The sequence below is a fragment of the Diachasmimorpha longicaudata genome, chromosome 13, assembly GCF_034640455.1.
Source record: "Diachasmimorpha longicaudata isolate KC_UGA_2023 chromosome 13, iyDiaLong2, whole genome shotgun sequence".
Taxonomy (NCBI): domain Eukaryota; kingdom Metazoa; phylum Arthropoda; class Insecta; order Hymenoptera; family Braconidae; genus Diachasmimorpha; species Diachasmimorpha longicaudata.
In genome coordinates this window covers 4,818,043-4,838,303 of record NC_087237.1, presented here as the reverse complement: position 1 = coordinate 4,838,303, position 20,261 = coordinate 4,818,043, and the positions used below count along the sequence as shown (strand labels likewise).

Genomic DNA, 20,261 nt, shown 5'->3' with positions numbered 1-20,261 from the left:
ATTTTGAAAGGTTTAATTACTTTACTTAATGACCACGTTTCATTGAAACAAATGGAATAATTTTTCTTACATCAGTGAAACACTTATCACCTCATTATCGCAAATCAGGTGATATTTCAAAAGCTCTCAAACCGTGCAAATGGTCGCATGTGGAAAATATCTACAATGGGGCCAAATTGGTCTGTCGTCGAATTCACACGCAGACACTCGATGGCAAATCACTTGGCAAGCTCGTAAATCAAGACCCCCTGGAAACTTTGTTTTATTGTGCTGATGTTTGGGACATGTCAGGAGGGTAGAGTGGCCGGTGGAGGATATAAACTCTAGAACGTCCGTTGGGGTACCTTTATCGGTATCAAAATCCCCAGGGCCAATCTACCCACACCCAAATGCTTACGCTAGTCTACACGCACATCACCATTTAACGTCAATTCTCGTTTAGGGAGAGTAGTTTTCATTTATTTTTATAAAATCGCATACTTTTCGTCGCAGAATAGTCACGAATATTTGATGAATGACATTGGGATTTTTTTTTCTCAAATTTAGGTTAGGAGTCACGCTCAAGGGAGCAACTCATCTAAGAACATAATTATATCAAATTAATTTTAGAAGGGCATTCGTTACTCTCGGGAATTTTTACGTGGAAATTTCCATGTGTTCATGATAAAGTCATTAAAAAAAATATTAATTCCAATCGTTAACGAGGTACAGGCAGTGGAATTTTTTAATTTTTTACCGTCTTCAAAAGAGAGTGTCTCCACGTCCCCCAGGACTATCGTGGCTTTAGCCCGGTAGGCCACTTCCGCAAGCCCTCGTGCACAGTATACATAAGTTAGTTGCTTTCCTGCTTGGTACCCTAGGCTCACAAGGCTCCAGCAACACCAAGCACAGTCAGGAAAAATCCTCACCTCGTTTTTTTTCCCCTCCACAAACCTGAATTTATCATTTCCCCATTTCCCTCAATACCCAATTCCCAGCTGATGTTATTTCAATAGTTAATTGAATTTATCCAGCGTTGATACGCGTGTGTAAAATTCATGCTGTTTATCTTGATTTATTTACCAATTTTACGTCATTTCCAATGAGACCTCGTAGATATTTTAATCATTGTTTATCATTCATTTGCCTCTGCAATCATCAGCCGCAAACATATCTTTGACGACATTTTTAAATATTCAATTTTCACTTTAAATTTATCATTTACATATCAAATTGATTTTACGTATTCATCGGATTTTGGATTATATTAAGCCAGAGTTGAATTGTTTTGACTGAGAACAATCAATTGGTGATTATGAATGCGGTGTATTTATATCGAAATTACGAAATCATCGGGGATATTCAATTGTTGGGTATTAATTATTCTCAGATTAATTTGTTCGAAAGTTCAATGAATGAATTTTAGTATTTTTAGAATTATTTTCGTTTCAACAAGTCGCGATCTTAGTTGAAAATACGAATGTCCTTTCACGATAAATTATAGAATAGTAGAAAACTACTACCACTAATCCAGGAAGGAAGTGCTCGTGGACATACAGTGAATAATCTTAGTTTACGTCAGCCCCGGAAAAAAGGGATACAGAAAAATTAATTCAAGCTTTCAGACGCTACAAAAAGCATTGCGAATAATTGAAGAGACTATACTTTTAATTCTTATCTTTCTGATATTCTCGTCTGTGGAATAAATATTAACTTGATCAAAGTGAGAGGCTTTTAATTTTTTTTTCAAGTGTAGAAAGCAATTATGAAGGATCCAGACGAAGGAATTCATCTTCTGTATTTTTACAATCAGAGAGAATTTTTAATTATCGAATAGAAAAGGCACTTTATTTAATTGGAGATATATTTTTTCACGACGTAGTTTACACAATAGATTTTTCTTAATTATTTTTTTTATAATTAAATAAATTCGAGGAAGCCCCTGATGTTTTTACAGCTCGAAAGGATCATTTCCGTTTTTGAAAGAAAAATAAAACTGAAAATCTACTGAGGGGGGGGGGGGGTAAAACCCGGTATACTCATGGGCACCACGTGAAAGACACGACGTAGATCGTGTCCTGAATGATCAGTTCAATGCAGCATCGTCGAAAAACGGATGCAAGAGAGACGCCAAAACACCTGGCATTCTCACCACTCGGTATTATTCAACGGTAGAGGGGGACTCAACTAGTAAAAGGGGTCCGGGAGATATTTGAATTCTATTCTCGGATATTGCCGGTGTATTTTGTCAGCCGCCACTGTACCATCCGAAGTCACAAGGGAGGGAAAAAGTGCTCTCTTCCTTTTTCCACGGTAATGTTTTTATTTATTTCCCCCCTCATCTCTCCACCCAACACCCTCTCTTGTGCTTTCTTTTTTCCCTCACGGGTACCTTGCTACGTAAATTTTTCACTGAAAGACTATACTCATCTCCCGGTGGTACCACTTCAGGAAGTGTCAAACGGAATTTCTTTTGATGTCATTTCAAGAAAATACTTTGCTGGAAATATTTTTAATTTTCCATTCTTCGGTAAAATCTCTCTGTGCATAAATAATATTGGAAAAACTCTGGTATTTTGTAGTGAGTTGAGTAGTAATTTCCGACTACATTTTCTTCAACAAAAGAAATAAATTAAATCATCCGGTATCTTCGTAGTCTATTTTATCCCTCGGGCTATTCTGCTTTCCATTAAAATTCATACCTTAAAAATATCTAAGGTTTGACCGAAGTTGATAGCCCAGAGGATAATCCAGAATACGTAAAATTACCTCAAATTTTCTATTATACTTGGTTCATCTGTTTGTTCGTAATGTTTATACCCCTCGCGAGGTATAAAATTTTCCCCATCTCAGGGTGGTTTATAATGTCGTTCAAATAATTAGTCATTAAATTAAGTAGTTAGAAAATTGCCAGCGGCGTAACTCGCAAACGCTTTCGACTGTCGTCACCAATGTGCGGGTATAATATTTAAAGTGACTTCGTAAAACTCACTGGCAATCATAATAACGAGAAATAACGCGAGCCCCTGGACTGCTTTTTTTTTTTTCTTCGTTATTCGCGTGACACAGGTTCACCGGGTCTCATGTGCCACAATACCGTATCGCGATATTTCTTTTGGTGACACGATAGCCTTAACGGGCCGGCCTGGAGTATGCCAATGGTATGGCTCTTTAACTTTTCCGTATTATTCTCCGACTTTTTTTCACTCCCACCACTAATCTTTTGATTTCTTCTCCGCCTCCTTTTTTCCCACTCATTTATGGCCGATGAAAATGGCGGGAGTTGGCCTTTTTATTTTTTCGATAACGCACGAACGACTGACCGTCGATGCTCGAGAAAAATAATGTAAACGGGGGTGAAAAAAAAATTTTTCCCTTCACCTGACACAGACTGCAATTAACGGAAATTTTAGAGGCCACATTGTTGGGCACATTATTCCCATTTTTTAAATTAATGGAGACGTTGGGGTATGAAAGGAACAATCAATTGTTCTTTTGAATGGAACAATGTGCTCAGTAATTCTTTTTCAATTAATGATAGTCTCAAAATATTGTTCAGACGAATGTAAAAATATTCAAGTAAATAATTGAATTTCCCTCGAGTGCTCTCATCCCCCCGGAAATTTCCAAAAATCCATTGGTTCTTGCATGCGTAATGCATATGAACATTTCTCGTACTGTCGGCGAGATTAGGGTAAATTTATGTGGTGACGAAAATGAGAGCACCGAAGTCACCAGGGGGAAACAGAATGAGGGAGAGAGAGAGAGAGGGAATATACATTGCTGCAGGAACACAGCATTGAACAAGTGGAGAAACGGTTTGTGGGTATTGTGTAGGCGCCGGTGAATCATAAATTTAGAATATCACTCCTCGGTGGAGCTTATCACTGTGGCTTAAACCTGTCGCGGTCGCATTAATGCAAAGCACGACGGGAATGCATCTGATATTTCGAGCTAAATCGCGAGCGCCCCTTTGCACAACTTATACCATCTACTCCCTTACCCCCATCATCCCACACCACCCCGGGCATTACCATTTTCCGAGTTATTCCCGAATAAGAAACGTCGTAGGCTATTATTCAGACGACTAATTAAGCAGTACCCCGGGGCTGAATTCTAGGAAATTCATCGACTATTTTAGCAAATTCCATCGTAAATTTATATTGATGGAGTTATGAATTTATTGTCTTTCTGAATGTACTATTCCCGGAGCTGTCTACATGAGGAAAGGGACGAGAGTACTTGCTGGGGGAAGGGTTGGAATGATTTTTTATTCTAAAAAATATTTGACTATTGATAATTTTCAACACACGTGTCTCTACTTCTCAACTCTCACTCTCTTCCTCTTGACATGGAGAACGTAGTTTTTATTAATAACCCAGTCTCAGTATGAAGGTAAATTAGCATGAGATATACAAACCGGGACATTTCGTCTCGAGGGAAGTCGGTATCGCATTGAGTACGCAAAAGGGCATGGTGCAAATAATTAAATGCAATTCTCTTGGCGTAAAGAGGATGCTCTCTGGTGCATATAATAATGAATGCATCCCGGACTATCGCACTCACCGGCTCTTCCCCCCATTTTTCACCACCCCCTCCCCTTTGCTAGCGTGACAACGAAACACTCGGATGAAGTGTCGGACTACTGTTCCGTATTGCCAACTCCGTTTTTTCAATTATTTTTATTATGTGCCCACTGAATTTTTTCCGCAAAGGGACAGGGAAAAAAAATTAAACAAATGTATTTTCATTCGTAATTTTGTGGAAATTCCCATTCGGAATAATTATGGAGCTCTCCGTTTGTAATTTTCAAATTTATGGAGAGTTTTTAATATCACGGTCAAGGGAAGAAAGGGAAATATTTTATTCTTCTGAATATTTCCCATTGGCTCCGTCAACTTCCCAGTTCCTTCAACTTCTAAGAATATAATTCCACCAAAGTCAGGTCTAATTGGATCAGGAAGTACAAAGAGAAAGAAAAAACAATCGGTTAGACACAATGGGTTTTGAATTAAGCAAGGCTCGTTAGGCATGGCCCTGTGAGAGAAATTAAGGGAAGACTCGTAAACTCGAAAATTGGCATAATGATAAGTCTCAGTGGAGTGCGCACGACTTATTGCTGTGTAGTACGAAAATTATGGGTGGGTCTTGAAGTAACAGAGGTCATAATTTGAAGGTAAGTCATCTCCAATAGCCGCGAATTGTGGCACGCGTCGTTGACAACTACAGTGACACACTGGCGTGACGGAAGGCCTCATTCTATTCCTTGAGAAGTTTCGAGGAGAGGGCGTGGGTTAACATCTTGCCACTTTGAATGGTGTTGACTGCTCAGATGCAAGTCATTTCGAATAATTATACATGTACGCCCACGACTTGAGAATTTCAATGGTCTTGCTTAATTTTTTTTTTTTTTCGTTTGGCCTCATTGATTTTTGACAGGGGAATAAAAACAGCCGAAAAAAATAAATTAGTGAGAGGAATAAATATTGGAAGGGCAGAAAATTATTTATAAAACATTGAGGAGTTTGTCAGAGTAACTAATAAATATTTTCCGGTTTGCTACCCCGATGCCCACAAAAAAAATTTAATTAACTAGATTAATTCCATAATATACGTACAACCCCCCAAATTTTTATATGTTCATAAAATTTAGTAGAATGAAATCGATAGCTCAGTTGCACAAAACATAAATAATATTAAATTTCCCTTTCCTCCTCTCACCTTCAAAAAGTGAAAAAGTCCCCTTCTCCATCCTTCGAAAATCCTATAATTTATTTCCATTTTCCCATTTGAATATTTCATCACTGGGCGTTGACGATTGCTATCTCAACCCGCTGCACAAAAAACAAACCCTCCAAACCGAAATACGTTAGCGCATGTACATTAGCATCACGATAACTAGCTCCGAGAAAAATGATTACCCGAGACCGGAAGTGGTAGCAATCCAAAGACGAAGTAATAAATAAGAATAAATGGGAAGGGGTTGGGGGGGGGGTCCACTCGTACACGTAGAGACTAAAAGTCGTGAAGAAGAGGGCCTCAGCAAGGTGGCTGTGTAAAAGGGCAATGGGCAAAGAGAGTCTTCACTTCTTGGTGGTTGGCCTCTCGTGCAGCCAACAGAGACTTTATCGCGATCACGCTCCAGCTAAAGCGACCACACCGCCTTCAATCATTCCTCATGTTGTATATAACGACTTGAAAAAAAAAAAAATTGAAAAAAAAATACCTTTATAAAATCTCCTCCTACTTCAACGAGACCAGGTCCCTCTTTACCCACATTTAATACACACACTCGGCGACCGGAAACTGGTCTTTATGAAGTTTCGAACGTACGCTCTTAATCACCCCCGTGTATCCTTTAATATATCCCACTAAAAATCTCATATACACAATTTTTGTTCGTTATTTACTCTTTAATGACGTTCATTTAACATTCAAATTAAGATATTAACTCGAAAATTACTGTACGCCATTTTTTTATGATTATAGAGGCACTTTGGTTTTTTCTTTTTTCGTTTTTCATGCATTTGTCGGGTTAATAATTTTCTCATGTTTATTCGTTGGCTCAGCCTTACGAATAATGATTCAACGAACGGAACTCACTTTGGGAGAATAAACCCGGATGCTTCCAGTATTTTTACATTAATATTTTCGTTCTATTAGTCGGTCGTCAGCTGATCCATTATGGTCATCATAGATTAACGAGGTGAATCCATACATGTTGTGTGTGTCGGCTGGTGGGTCCTGAAATTTAGACAATTATATGGTTGAAAATCGTTGGGATAGCGGCGAGACGGGGTGCGGGAAAATAACCGAGAAAGTTGAGAGAAGTGATATTGAATTTTATTGAAAAAAAGAAAAATGGTAGTCTTTATTTTTTTGGAGAAGATAGATTTTTTAAAATAAACTACTGCAATGCTTCTAACTAATTGAAAATTCCAGAATATCTTCAGATAAATCGCTCCTATTTCTATCAAATATTAAAAAATAGTTGAACTGAGCACTCCAGGTCTCTTTAATATTTTTCTTAGACTCTTGGGTTATAAAACTGAGAATTTACTCAAGCCCAGTTCACTTTTAATGAATTACCTACCTATCAAAATACAAACAATTGTTCGCCAATCATTTTCGATAAAATAAAACTTTCCATTGAGCACAATCTCAAGCCAATTGTCCTCATGTAATAGTTCTTGAAGCATTGAAGTCATACCGACGGTCATATTGTCAGACAGCATTACAGCCACGATACCGTATCCTCCGACCAACGACAGAGACAACAACAGTCATCCATTGATCAATATAAGGGACCGTGGAGTCTGATGATTGGCCGTAATAAAACCGCTTATCAACATCAACGTTTCATACTCACTGTATTTGTGTATGCTACACTTATGCTGGCAAATCGTTTATGGCAAACAAGGTAGTGGGGACCGCGGGGAGGGGGGGAGGAGAGAGAGAGAGACAGATCATGAGTGAGTGAACTCACGAAACGGAAGGCCTACGGGTGCTCCCTCATATATCTATCATTATCTTTGGTGGGACACACCTCGCTAAAAATTTTCTCCGAAAGAAAAAAAAAAACAAGTCATTAATAAATCTAAGCCGATTAAAATTCCGTCTTGGTCTTGACAAATTGGCAGTATCTCCTGTCTTTCCACATGAGCCACGAAAATGTTGATATGAAGAAACAATTATGGGGAGTTGCTTAATACGGATGTATCGGATGATCGAATAAATCTGATGATTTCACGCGTGAAAGTCAATGTTACTGATGAATAACGATAACTAATACGTCTACAATTCACGCGGATGGGTCAATTAGTCATGTCGTAGGACGTGAAAATGGAGATAAATATTCAGCTTAATTAGATCATTAATAATGGAATTGGTAGTCAATTTTTGAAAATAAAAATAGAACTAAAATGATGATAGTGAATACATAAATTCGATGTTATCCAGTGACGACATTAATCTGGCGACAGTGATGTAATAATTGCTCGATTATTAAAGATTAATTATAAGCTATAATGGCCGAATGAGAGTGACGATAAATCACCGAAAGATCACCTGCCGAATGATAACAATTAACGAATCTCATTCGTCAAAAAGTGAAATCTATCTTTAATTACAAGTCGAGTCAGGGCTGACCCACGAAAAATCATCTGAATGACCCCCCCGACCACCCAACTTGCCACTGAACCCAGCAATTTTCCCCCCTGAATCTCGTGAAATCTCTATAATACACATCACGTGCCTATGGTGATATATCGTATCGCAAAATATCCAGCCTCATGTCCCCCGTGGGTAGAGAGTCATGGGGGAACCGGTATTAAAAAAAAAAAAAGTCACTCTCTCTCTCTCTGCAGAGGGTACACGAGGGTGATAATTAAGATGGACACTGATTCGCAAGAGGAAGAGGCTCCCATCACGACGTAGAGAGGTTATATAAAGATGAGGAGTTTTGAAAATTGAGAAAAAAAAAAATCATGAGGAAAAAAGGGAGAGCCACCCGCAGTTCACCGGGTTATAATCGTAATCCTGGTGTACCTCAGAGGTAGCTGTGAACAACAAGTGCAGCAGAAAATTTCTCACGTACTCTGGATAAAAATACAGGCTCTGCTCGGTGACTGGGGTCAAACAATTCGTCTGTTGAAAAATAATTGAAAAATCACGGAATTTTTTTTATCAAGTTCATCATTCTGCGCTAGAGGAACTGATCAGTAAAAATAATTAAATCATCTGTTTAATTAAAACTATACCCAATCGGATAATTTAAATCGTAATGTCAGCATTTGTCCCAGTTTTTTCAGAAATTATTTGAATCTTTCCATTTCAAAAATCAAATTCTTTTTTTTCTCAAAAATCCTCATTAAATCAACCACGTGAAAAAGTCTTTCTCAACAAATATGAATTATGATTCCCGTGACGTGGCCATGCAAGAATAACCTGTGTATGTTGGCCCCTAGTGCAAGAAGAGGCCACACGAGATCGGATTCAGTCGCGCCCTCACCGGGTCCTCTCTTACCTCGAGATTTATCGGCCTTTAGCGATACCGTGCCGTGCTCAAAACGCTGCGAAACACGCTGTGTTGTACACACAGCAACGGATAACGAGGCGCTACTGCGCTATAGATATTCTCTGCCTCCCTGCCCCCCTTTACCCCCACTGATCCCGACCCTGTCTCGTCCTTTATTAGGAGAATTTATCCCTCCAGGGACGATACTAAAGAACAAAGAGGCGCGGAGAGGGGAATTAGGGGGGGGACTGGATAGTGGTGGGGGGGGGGTCGGGGGGAGACATCGTGGTATAAGGAACCGTATGACTGCTTTTCCGTGATCGGTACAACTCGTTGTTGTCTGCAGTGAATTATGATGTTCCCTCCAACTACCTCGGAATGTTGTCTGTGGTATTTTCACGCGCGAATTTCCTACTGATTACGATGTTATTCCGACTATGATTAATTCATCAAAAATCCCGGTGAAATTGAACGCAAATTCTCTGAGAATGAATTTCATACCGTAGAAAAAAAAAAGATAAATTCATTCAGCTCCAGTGCACACTGGCAAGATTTTACAAAAAAAGCATCCCCCATCCCCCTCCTTCATCCATACTTTTATTTTCCCTTTTTTCCATATAAATATTCCACCTCATTCTCATCCACTTAGAAATTCCTTTGTTCAAAGTCCACGTGAAGAGAGAAATAAAAATGAAAAAAAAAAAACTATATATATAAAGCAACAACTGATGGCAAAAGCCAAGAGTCAAAAAAGGGTACACGCTAACGATTAAATCGCCGAGGGTAGAATATTATACCCCGTGCACAGATATGGCATAAACGTTGAAAAATACACCCAGTGGGCCCCCTCGTGTTCTCGATACTCGAATTAGATATGCGCGTTAATTCAATGAAGAAGAAAAAGAAGTGCACAACGGAGAAGCAGAGGTAAAAGAAATGGAATAAAAGGAAAAAGAAAAAAAAAAACCAAGTACAAAAATAAATAAAGCTGAAGTGGGAGGGTGGAAGGGGGAGAGATGGCACGAACTGGCTTTTGTTATATCCCTCGAGGGCAGGAGAAGTTGTCGGTGGATGCAGACAATAAAAGAGTCTAGAAATTCCTTCTCCATCGGACACACACAGGACAGGGAAAAAGTGGAGGGTTATAAAGGATGAAGGAGAAAAGTAACAGAGAAAATAAGTTTTTTTTTTGTCCTTACGGTGTGGGGAAGAGTTGAAGTGAGAGAAACAAAGATCATTGGGAATTTTGCGAGAAAGAAAGGAGGGATGAGGAGGAGATGGGATGAGGTGAGGTGGAGGTAAGGGCTTTCGTAGGGCATCATTAAGTGCCAGTTGAACCACATTGTACTGAGCTGTGAGTTTAGCACGATTTATCGCTTTATGGACCGCCGTGCAAGTCAGCTGTGGTACCAATGGTGTATCTAATGGGAAGGGGGAGTGAAAAAAAGGTGGGTCTTGAGGTGGTTGCATATGTGTGCTGAGGGACACGATGTTTAAGAGATAGAGGAAATCTCTCGTTGGAGTTTTATATGGGGTGTCCAGATTGGGCAGGGGTTAAGGGCCGATAGTGGGACTTTTATTGCCCTGACAGGGTATTTTTGGGGGGTGGATTTTTTGGGGAATTAATGGGGGTCGAGAGCGACTTGAAGTATTGACGGATTTTTGGTTAACAATCGGGGTTCATCGCGGAATTGTTTAAACCAATCAAAGCGATGTAAACTAATCATAATTTAAAAAATTGTTGTTACGGCTCTTTTCCGGTTCCTCGTGGTACCTCTGATGACGCCATGATTTTTTACTGATATCTGGGATGTTTAAGGATACGATAATCACAATGATTTGATAAGCGCGAGAGGAGGGTGCAGTTAGAGGGGTGAGATGTGGAGATTTTACTATAAAAACACGTTAAAGGGCCCGGAGATTTCCCCGTCGATTATTCGCGAACTTTATAGCGTCTTGGGATCAAGGGTTAGGTACCGAATTTCGGTGAATATGATCGATTGATTTAATTAATCAGTTGTTGATTGGGAATATTGACCGTAGGAAACAATACCTGATGATAATAAAGATCTGCTTATGGAACTGGAACAGGGTAAAAATGAAAGTGAGGTAATTTAAAGGGACTATAACGAGGTAAAATCAATTCTCACCAGTGAAGATGGCAAAGGCCGGGGTGGTAGCATAAAAATAACCACGATAACCTCTCTCGCTGTGGTGTTTACTGAACGTGCCTAATACACCATCAGCAAAGTTTCCGACGAGATACGACCACCTGTAGTAAACTCGGTGAAACATGGAACGAAATGTCTTGCCGCCGGTAATACACGGATGCACCTGTACACAACAATCAGCGAATCTCAGACGGTTTATTTATACTTGGGATACGTAAAGAGGTGCTCTATCGTCAGGGGAAATATGAGGAATAGGGGATGAAAGGATAAATCAGTCGAAAATCTGAGACAATTCTCGTTTATCGTTTGACGTATTAAATCACGAAAAAATGAAATATTTCGTGATTTTGCGAATGAAGACGGATATTTGAACTGCTCCAATCTCCTTGTTAGGGGATCGTTCATTTATTCATGCAATTCTGAAATTAATGGTCCTACCTTCGGTTCAATCCCTAAAAGCTCAACGAAACAACCACGAAAATTTGTAATTCCGAGACCTGCGGCTGGAAAAATTCAAAATTCAACGACTTAAATTTCCCGCAGGAAATCAAACAGTCTCGCTACTCCCGGAGCTGTGTTCACTGTGCCCCCAGGTGGTACGTGATTCGGGAAAAGTTGGAATGGGTTTAAATAGTCATTGGGATTGATCTTTTTGCACGGGAGTAGTTTTTTTTTTTATCAACGAGTTCTAATGGTTTTCCGGGTTTAATTGTCTTTAGGCTCCTGTGGATTGAGGACATTCTGGAGGGAATAGTATTTTCATTTCCCCCATTATTTTCCAACAATCCGTAATTGAAAAATATCTTCTAAAATTCTGTAATTTACAATATTTTTCCCCCTTTCGTCGTAAATCAAAAATTGCCCCAATACTTCGACACTCCATCTCAAATAATTCACTCACGTCGTGTCTTTCCCCGCAAATGATGTGACGAAGTGAAAATGCCAGTGTCCGCAAACCAGAAGAGAAATTTATTTCACTGATCGATAATGAAAAACACGATTTTTCTCTCTCTCTCCCTTTCGCACCCATTGAAAACCAGCAACAAGAGAGACGAAAAAAAAAAAAAAAAGCCACGAGGGTAATGACGGGTTGTCGTTTCATGTTTCGAGTGTAACCCGGACTTCGTGATGCCTTTCATTCGTTTTATGCATCAAAACATCAAGCCATGGCAAAAGTACCTCGCTAAACCGATGCAGCGAGTGTATATGCTTGAATTTATAAAGAGAAGGGCCCACGAGGCTTTTCTTGACTTGGTTTAACGTTCAAACACAGTCTCGTTTTGTGTGATGGCGTGTTGGAGTTCGTGACGACGCTATTATGGTACTTCTCTCTCTATTCCCCCTCGATGGATGCATTATCTCAGAGGCACCCAGTATCATTTTTTTTCTTTTCAAATGCTGCAATAGAGAAAGAGAGGATCAACCAATTACCGTGCATTTCGTCCCTGACTACCCTATTTCCCACTGGTTGTGGTTAGTCATTCTATTGATTTTGCTCTTGTTGGGCGCCTTTCTTTCCAATTAATAAATTCAAGATCGGAAATGTCTATTATGAGCTGCTCGATCACGAGGTTACACTCAGAGAAAAACAATAAAAAAGGCCCTTTGACTTTTATTTAAAATCAAATAGTCTATTTTCTTAGTGAACAATTCAATTATTCTCTTTTGTCATGAATCAAATCAATTGATGAGAATATTTCAGGGGAATGAATATCTTTGAAAAATTAGAAGTGTCTGTTTTACCCCATCGCCCTCAGCAAATAGAAGGGTCGGGGACAGTTGGCACGATTTTTTGAATGTCGTAATAGGGAATGAGAGAACGCACCAATTACCATGAATTTCGTTTTTGATTACCCTCTTTCCCATCGGTTGTGGTTAGTAATTTTAAAAATTTCGCTTTTACTATTCTCCTTCCTCACCAATTAATAAATTTAAGATCGTAAATATGTATTCTGAGCTACTCGATCACGATATTTCAAAATCGCGTGCCCATTCATTATTCCAAATGTTTGACGAGCTGTTCGGTGAAATCCAGAAGTCGGGATTGCTGCATCACGTGAAACTTCGTCCGATCTGGGCGTCCATTTGCATAAACAAACGGTTGTGGTGAATTTGAGTCATTCGGCGCCGGAAAAAGGGAGTTAGAACGGTTGAATCATTTCTAGGAGATTGGAGATGTGGTCGGAGATTTGGGGGATGAATACTTTCCACTAGTTCCAGGGAATAATCGATAATTGATCTTAATCCCACGGTCGGTCGTTACGAAGTGCTCTTGAAGGTTATTTCATTAAACTTCTAACTTCCGAGTGCAAACTTCGAATTGGTAATTGTCGATTGAAATTTCCGTGAAGACCAGAGGGAATTTTAAATTAATATGTTTTTTAGTTTTGGAGATTTTAAAAATATTTATAGAGAAATAGTTAATGAATGGTTTTAATGAATAATTTTTTCCACAAGTGGCTTCCGAATGTGTGAACTCGTCGACTAGAATTATCTCCTAAAATGATCGATAAATTTTTCGCAAGTAGCCACCAACGAAATCCTGATTGAATGGTGTTATTCCGAAAGTAGAATCAGATAACCGCTTGTTGGTTTTTGCAGTCCAATTTTCATATCAGCAAATTGTGATCTTCAAGATTATTCTGTTTCGGTGTTGGTTGGGTAGATCTATATCTTGTCCAAGTGAAATGGTGAGGGTGAATTTCTTGCGGGTGTCAAGACAGTTCTACGTCTGGGGAAGTGCTCTCGTCTCGAATAAATAAGAGCAAAGTGGCCGTTACCGTAGGCCTTCCCTTTTTACGTTCCCGCAATTTATGCTATAATGCAAAAAAAAAATGGATGAAAAATAAGGTATTACACTTGCACACGCAATTCTTGGCAGACACAGCGACAACGATTTTTCCCGTCGCCAAGATGATTATCTATCTAGTGGTGGAGGACATCTTCACGTGTTAGTCGTTTCGACTGCTGTTATAACGTCAAATGACTCCTCGCCACTCCTACATTCGAAGTCACTTCAGTCGGTGAAAAATGGGAAATTATGCATTAGTAGTTTTGCAACACATTGCCACAATTCTTTGGCAACAAATCGTGAGCATTTCTGACATAAAAAAATTGGGATAGTTTCCACCGAGTGTCCTTGGGCCCTGTGCCAAACTCGGGATTTAATCTAGATGTTTGACTTGGGTGAAACATGAGGGGATGAAAATTATTCCGATTTCCAAGGATTTCTGGAAGGAAAAATTTTATTAATGAATTTATCCTGAGTTTATTTTCCCCATCACTAAAACTATGTAAACCGGAATATCAATCTCCATATTGACATGGCAGAATATACTTGGCCTGACCCATCAGCCACTGCCATCATCAAAAATTCCAATACCTCATTTATTCAATGAACCCCTCCCACTCCAAACCCAAAAAAAAACTTGAAATTATCATGAGCCGAGTATTGTCGATATACACCAGTAATCCGATCTCTCCACAATTCACCTCGAGCTTTTGCAATTGGCCCTCCCTGGTACCGCAATCCTCCAGCATCCTCTTCACTCTGATGATACTCATTCACCCTGAAAACAACGTAACTCCGAGTTAAACGGCCGCCTCGGGGAATTTGATTTGCCATCAATCCTCGAGCCTCAAAAAATAAATAAATAAATAACCAAAGCATCTTCAAGAGTCTCAGTTATTATGTATGGTTACTAAACACCAATGTTTGATCATGGAGTATTGGTTATGAAGGAGTTGAGGGGAATCAGGGCCAATGTGAGTCTCAAGTCAAGTGGATTGTATACCGAAAGAGCCACTACGCACACACGGTGGTCTCTCACGGTGTGGTCCCCCCTTCTTCTTCCCCTTGAGCACCAAAGAGAAGAGAACAAGAGGGTGGTGGGCCGGTGGGTTTGGGGAGGGGGAGGAGGGATAAAGAGAGACCATGAAAAAGGGGAAAAAGAGGTAGAGCTTGATAGCATTCTCACGCACTCCTTTACTTGTTCCACAAGACCTGGGTCTCCTCCCCCTGGTCTCTTCAGACCGCCCCGTTTCCCTCTATCGGGGGCACGCGTTCATTCCCCACCCAGTGCTCATGCTATTCATGGTGATAAGGGGGGTTGAGGGAGGGGGGGTACAAAAAGTAAATAAGAAATATGAGGAAAAAAGAGGATTGCGGTAAGACAGATTGACGTGGAGTTCATTTACTTGGGAGTTTTTCGTATAACCTCCACTTTGCTAAGCTATCTCCGGACGTGGAACGTGCAATTAGGTGTCTTGTGAGAGGGGGTGGAAGAGGACAAAACGAGATATCAGGGAGGAAGAGGGTGGGAGACCCCCGGGACTTCCGACGGTTGAGTCATCCTATCGGTGGAAGATAGTGGGAAAATTTTTCGCAGTCCAGAGGGTTGGGGGGAAATGGGGGGTGTTTGGAAGTAACTGGAATGTCGGGGGTGCGGATGAGGGGAGGGGGGGAGCGGGGTTGGTGGTGCCTATGTGTAAACAACGAAAGATTGACTAATTTATAAAGACGTGGGGAAAATCCAAGAGAAATGGTGTAATTCAACGTTCCAGATTTTTATGTTATAATATTTCATCTTCTTCAGTGCATGTAATCTAGGCGATGTCTGGTATCTTAGCCGGACATTCGGTCGCCGGCCAGGGTAAACACTAATCTCGAAAAATCCCCCTGGGCTCGTATATATCCACGGGTTATGCGCCTCGTTTATCCCGTCAAGGACCAATACTGCTACCGTATTTCTTTCTCCTTGAGATGATGCTCGAAATTAAAGTGCCTCAAAATTGTCTGATACCGTGAAATTCCATTCTCCTGTCCTCTTCCCCTTTCACAGCTGTATTTTCATTTCAATTTCAATTTAACTAATCACAAATCCGTGGATTCCAATTACTTAAACGCAGAGGCTCGTCTTGAGAATTTGTGGAGATCAAACGAAATGAGCAGTTGAGTTTTCAATGAATCTGCTTGTTATTTCACTTGAGAAGTGGTAGATATAGTGAATTAGAGAGAGAAAAAAATTTTGTATTTCGACAGATCCACGGAAACGTCAAATAATTGTGATGAAAATACGGAATTTTATTTAGAAAATTATGGAGATTGTCTACCAACAAAATTACGTGTTCCCTGAATATTTAGTGAGACATAAAAATCTAAGGATTCTTCCCCCTCCAAGTCGAAATGTCCATGTTCTCGAAGAATGTTTTCGCACTGGTTGGAATTTTTCCGGGCCCGTAAAAACCCCATTAGAACTAAAAAAATTTCTAGTTCTCCATTAAAAATCCTCTGTTCTTCTATCAAAATACCCGGTGTAATAAAATTTTCCATCTACTCCCAACACCGGCTAAGAGTTTTCAAAAATTTTACGACCATTAAAAACAGTCTCCCCTGGACACCATCGAGTCCCAAGAATGCCCACTATTGAACTGGAAGAAACCATAGGCCCAGAGTTTCAATTTCAGAGGTCATTCTCCCAATGAATAGGAATTCAATCCCCTCAATTCCACCCCCTCACTACCAGGTCTTTTAAAAAATATTTCCAGAGAAAAAAAATCTAAATTAATCATGAGGAATGTTGTAAAATCAAAAAATTCTGCACAACCAGACGTCTATTCTCACCATCGTAATTTTTACTGAATATATCTCTCGGTGATTGGCGGGAGAGGCCCAAAGAGGCTAAAAAATCCTCCAGGTAAAACAAACAGGCATGCGGAGATCGCCGGGAGCTTTTTCACACGTTCATAGTTATAGAGTCATCGCCGTGAAAAAGGGTTGCGTCGTGGTTATGACGAAATTAGAGTGGACGTTTGAATTTTAGTTTTCAGATCGGCGCGCGCTTTCAGGCCGGGGTAAACCCCCGGTACGGAAGCACCTGTCCGCTGGCTCGGATAGCCCCTCGTTTATAAATCTAACATATAATCAGGTACGAGGCGGCGAGACGAGGGTGAAGTGAGACAGCGCGAACGTAAGACATCGAATGTACAACAAGAAAAAGTCGAGTGATGAAGAGATGGAGAAGAGGAGGAGGATGATGAGGAGGAGGAATACGAGAGGAGTAGGAGGGGTGGGCAACAGGTCGAAGTCGAAAAGTTAACCGAAGGGGAAAGAAGGGAGAAGGAAAAGAAAAAAAATGCGAGAGTGAGGTGGGCAGGGTATTGGAGGGGGGGACCCAGTGTTATTGCTGACTTGTTAAGGCCCCTTGCACATTCGGGCAGGTGCTCTATTTTACTTTCAACAATTAAATTGGAACTGACTCCGGCTAAATTCCGGGCATAATGCCCACTTGCCTCCACCAATACTCGTTAGGCCATTGGACATGGACAAAACAGTGGACCTCCCAATTCACCAATTGACAGGGTGTCATTTAGCCTCGTTTTTCGGCCTCAAATGCAACCCAAGGGGAGGGAAAAAAAATTGCACGAGTTGTTGGTCATCTTCTTTTGCGAGTGGAATTAAGTGGTGGGCTTGGGGAAATGTGGAAGCTACTCTCGCTTGTCAAAATATCGTACAAATGGGGACTGATGATGGTAATTGAGGGATAAACGATGCGAAACCCTCTTCTGTGCTTTAAAAAATTGAGATTACTCGGGGATCTTTTTACGCGGAAATGTTAACAAGATGGCGGAACGTTAAAAAAATTGAATAATGGAAGTTGAACGGGTTCAATGGCTCTTGGAGACATTTATTTTTCATGTAGGAACGGGATGAAGCCAGTTGATGAGTATCTGGAGAGCGTAATTAACTAATATATTCATGACTCTAATGTAAAAAATGGTGGAAAATTCTGAACTGTCATTTACATTTTTACTGAATTACATTTTTCTCGTTACAACATAATTATGAAAAAATATCATTATCACGGGAACAGAAATGAAAAACTCCCGAGTCACTCAATTTTCCCAAAAATTATATTGGTCCCTGTGTGCAACGTAGCACAGCCGATCTTATTAAAACCATTTTGGGATTATGAGGGCTGCATCGGAGCCATTTGCCTCTCAACTAGGTTCGGCATAATTATAGGGTAGCCCCCGGATCCGGTTGGCGATAAAATTATGCGAATGGAGACAAAAAAAAAAAGTAAATTCAAGAAAACTTGAGCCTAAAGTTGAATAAGGGATGAACACGATCCGAGCGTCCGCTACACATTAGACTGGGAGGGGAGAGTTTGATCGAAATAATAATCGATGATAAGTCGTTTATTGACATTGACTTCCCCCTTTTCAATGAAATCTAATCACTTTCCTTTAGTCATGCATCGAGACCAATTGCAATGTGTATTTATCCACGCGATTGATTGCACGCTCGTCTCATCAAGTACAACCCAATTGAATTAACTCAGTCCGTTGAACCTTCGGTAATTTCCATCTTCATTTATTCACTCATCCTCTCCATCATTTTTGCAAATACAACCGGCGGTTGTTTGATCTTTTTCGCATAATAATCTACTCGTACGCACGCGCACTCTCGAGCTCCAACCGTCGGCAAATTAGAACACACCCTCCCCCTTATACTCGCCCAATTTTCGGGTATCTCGTTAATAACACGGAACAGAGGAGGGAATGGAACTCCCGTCCCTTGGGCGTCCACAACTCTTTTCTCATTCAGAACAAGATCAAGAGTAAACAAGAGAACGAGTGGGGGCCAAACATGAAAAATAAAATATGGAAATAAACTGAAAAATATCGGTGAACAAGACAAACAATAATTTCGATCTCGAGTAGTCGGTAAATATCAAATAAAGGGCATAAAGTTTAAACTAACGGGCGGTAGTTGCGTACACAATTGTTGAAAATCATAAATATTTTTATTTTCTTCAAACAAATTAATAAAATAACAAAGTAATTTCTCTAAATTCGAATGGAATATTTTTGCATTGATTCTCCGTCACAATGGGACATTTCAATGACAAAATTCTCGGCAATTTTTCGTGGAAGCAGAATTTAAGTTCCCAATATTTCGTGAGTTAATCAAGCAAAAAAAATCCCTCAGTAAGAATGAAAATTCTTTCATCCCAAATTTGAGAATAATATTTCATCCTCGTTGAACGACAAAAACATCCATTGACACAGCATTGAGCCCCAAGATTGAGGGTAAGCCCGAACTAAAGGGAAATACTAAGTGAATTGAATCCGGCCCAGAGGGTTGTTCTCAGTCCGAGCCAAATCCACTTGATCAAACATAATGCACTCGGCGCAGCGTGTTATGTTTGACCTTAGTCGTCTGCTGTCCGACGTTGGAAGACTCTTGAGGGGGGTTCAACAGTCTGGGTAGATTGCTGAGGAACAGTGAAACGAGAGGGGAATACTGTATGCTCGAGTGTGCATCCCACGAACCCGCGCGCTCAAACACTCATTCCCGACAGTGTCTCGTGCTGTCCGTCGCGCCACTCGTGAGCCAACCATGACAGCCTTTAGCTTTTGTGATTTATTCCCTCAGGAGATACGCTAGAGTGCTTGAGCACAACTCAAAGCAACAATAGAATGTTCCTATTGCGTATTCCAAAGGTATATTTGTTTCTCATTGGTGTCTGAGGGATTGGGTGGCGCTAATAACCCACAAGATGGCTGGTCTTGGGATGCCCCAGACGCAATGGAGAAGGGGATGAATATTTTACGAAAAAAAAAATGTTATCGGAAATTTATTGATTTATTTTTTCGCGGGAGAAAAAAATCGAAAGACTCAGTCCCACATTCCTTCCCATATCTCAAAATAAAGAAAATCATTAGCGTTTTTTAATGTATAAACGAATATCCAGTGATACGAATCAAATTCGTAAATCACTAGCTGATGATGAGTGCAAACGCTCACCAATTTTCGTCGCATATAAATTTGAAAAATATTCCTATATATTTAACAAGCTTCGGGCCATTTATCCAATTCCGGTAACACCCCGAAAAGTCCCAAAATGATGCATTGGATCATCCAAAATATTTTGACCACAGTAAACATCGAAATATCCGACATATCAAGATTTACATTTTTCCCCCTAGTCCGAGTGCAATAATCCAGAGTACCCGTTTCCCAAAGAGCCAATCCCTACAAAACGACCGCAATAAATAAAGTCAACTCGGTGTGCAAACAAACTTCCACT

General features: G+C 40.2%; 1 long non-coding RNA gene across 1 annotated transcript in view; it reads right to left on the bottom strand.

The window, feature by feature from the left end:
* Window positions 1-6,334: 6,334 nt before the first annotated feature.
* Window positions 6,335-20,261, bottom strand: part of LOC135168618 (uncharacterized) — a 41,603-nt gene continuing 27,676 nt past the window's right edge. Inside the window, exon 3 of the long non-coding RNA XR_010300063.1 lies at window positions 6,335-6,723. This is a non-coding gene — a long non-coding RNA (uncharacterized LOC135168618). The remainder of the gene's footprint in view (window positions 6,724-20,261) is intronic.